The following is a 2,776-nucleotide window of genomic DNA, read 5'->3' as shown; positions in this document are numbered from 1 at the left end:
CACACACACACACACACACACACACACACACACACACACACACACACACACACACACACACACACATATTTTATATATCAAAACATTCCTGCTATGACTTTTGTTACTGTTTGACATATTTAGCTTTTTCTGCCACTTTTTTCCTCACTGAAAATAAATTATTCTATAATCTTTACTGCACTTTTTACCTTTTATACTGATTCAGCTTTTTTTTTACTTTTTGTACTAATTTCAGCTTCCTTTGGCTTCTATTTAGCTGATTTTAGCTTTTTTCTAGCAATCATTACTTTTTTGTGCTTCTTTCTATTTTAAGCTTTTTATGCTTCTTTCAGCTGCTTTCTGTTAATTAGCTGTATTTTGCATTTTCAGCTTCTTTTTATGTTTTCATTAAATTTCAGATTTTTGTAAGTTTCAGTTTTTTACTGCTAAATTCAGCCAACGTGCCTTTTCTGTTTGTTTTTTGTGCCTATTTCAGCTATTTTAAGGCCCTGTCACACTAAACAACATATGCCAACTCATGAAACATTTTTTATGTCTAAATTGCTAATAAAAGTGATACACAGTATTTGATTAATCTGTTAGTATTACATTAAGTATATGCCGAAAATAAACTTCCTGTTGACTTTTTCAATTCCATCTTCAACATAGATGTCTTTAAAAATGTTTATTAGTTGTCAAGTGTGACAGAGCCTTTAGCTATTTTAAGTGGGTTTTTTTCTGCTAATTTCAGCTGTTTTAGCTATTTTACAACTAAATGTAACTTTTATACTTCTTTTCCTGTTTTTTCTGCTAATGTGAGTTTTTTTACTTTCCTTTCACCACCTGTCAGCTAATTTCAATGATGACTCTCATTAATTTCAAAGACACAAAATGAAAGGTCAAGGTCACAGTTCAGCCATTTTTCTGCTTGTTTTACCTTCTATTGTCTAGGGTTGGGCAATATTGGCAAAAAAAATTAATCCCGATTAATTATGGTATTTAGCCGATAACGATTAATTTGACGATTAATCCCCTGGAGTCCCTGGACACCCTTATGTCCTGGTCACATGACCAGTTTGGCGGGAAAGATTTGCTCTTTGTAAAAATCTGTTCCAAATTGTGTCAAAATTACAGACTTCAGGCTACACATCAAATTATAAATTGTGCTGATAGATAAATAAATTACAGAACTTTTTTTTTTTACATTCATCATATCTGAAGCAGAGAGGAGCACCGAGCGGACTCTGCCTGGTGGCGTTAATCGTATTAATTGTCAAGTGCCAAAAAGTAATCGATTAATGTTTTTCTGACGAGTAATTGCACACAATACGATTATGTCCAACCCTATTGTCTAAACTTTAGCTACTGTATATTAAATTTAGGTTTTTTTCTAAATTCACCTTTTTTGTTTCCTGCAACTTCTTAGTAGTTTCAACTATTTTCTGCCTTTCAACGAACGTTTTGCTAATATTTACTAAATTTAGCTAAATTTCAGCTTTTTAAAAACAATTTTATTGTTTTAAACTGATTTCTCTCTTTTGTTTTCCTACTTTCATCAAACGTCAGCTGTCTGAATTGAACTCACGCTAACAGTTTTGCTATAGAACATTTTCAGCTTCTTCAGCATAAAGCGTACAGATCTTGTATAATGTTGCTGCTTTTTAAATTATCATTAGTACAACAAAGCATGCTACGACGCTCCAGCTTGTAAACAGCAGAGAGAAGCGGCTGTGATGACGTGCTGAAATGGGCGTGGCAGGATCCGAAGGAGGTTCTTAAAGAGACAGAGGCCATTTTCAAGGTGTTTAGAAACGGATACGATGAGAAGTCAAGTTTATTTTCTATTTAAACATATAAACAACATTTAATTTATTATTAATTAATAACGACTGAAGATGACATAGTTACTTTATTATGATATGGAATTTAAATATGAGAAACGCCTTGTCCCTTTAAGTTTCTGGACACAATGGTCCTGTGAGGTCTAAAAATTATGTAGCATGTTTTAATCAAACAGCTTCCCATTTGACTCGTTGACAGAGCCTAAAACAAGCCAAACCATAAACCCTCCACAGCCGCGTCTGACAGTTCGAGTCCTGCTTTTGCATTTTGACTTAGTTTGTTAAATAAAGTCACACAGTGTGAACACTGTGAACATACACCTTCTTGTAGGATATTAAAGAAGATTTGTCTGTCTCTGCCCAGTGCAGTGAAGGTGACAGACTCCAACGGAGTTCCAGTGTGAAGATCAACTATCTGCTTATCTCTGATCCACTTCCTCCCATACCTGAAGACCACATGGGATCTCTGTGATACAAGTTCTGCTTTTAATACAGAGAAAAACAACTGATTGTTAGTATCCAGATAAAACAAGAGGATTTTGAGATGTTTCCTGACCAGATGATGTGATTCCCAGGGCTCGGGTGGAAGTCAAACTGTGTGTGAACTCGTCCACTCTCGTGAGCCTGGTAGGAGGTCTCCACGCTCAGGTGCTGGGTGTGCCTGGCGTGCTTTGTGATCCAGCTCAGCAGCCAGGTGTAGCTCTTCTCCCTGCTGGGAACCTCCAGGGTGATCATGCAGTTCCTACGGAAGAAGATCATCCCCACCTGGGCTCCCCTTCTGGCCACGGCTAGCGCAGTGGACTTATTGTGAGACACAGAGGCAAACAAACGTATGTGTTTAGTTTGTCGTGCAGTTTATAAGCCTGGGCCAGACAGTGGGGGCCACGAACCCACAAAGAACCTTTGACACACACACACACACACACACACACACACACACACACACACACACACAC

Source organism: Austrofundulus limnaeus, unplaced genomic scaffold, assembly GCF_001266775.1.
Source record: "Austrofundulus limnaeus strain Quisiro unplaced genomic scaffold, Austrofundulus_limnaeus-1.0 Scaffold19, whole genome shotgun sequence".
Lineage (NCBI taxonomy): Eukaryota > Metazoa > Chordata > Actinopteri > Cyprinodontiformes > Rivulidae > Austrofundulus > Austrofundulus limnaeus.
This window is presented reverse-complemented; position numbering follows the sequence as displayed.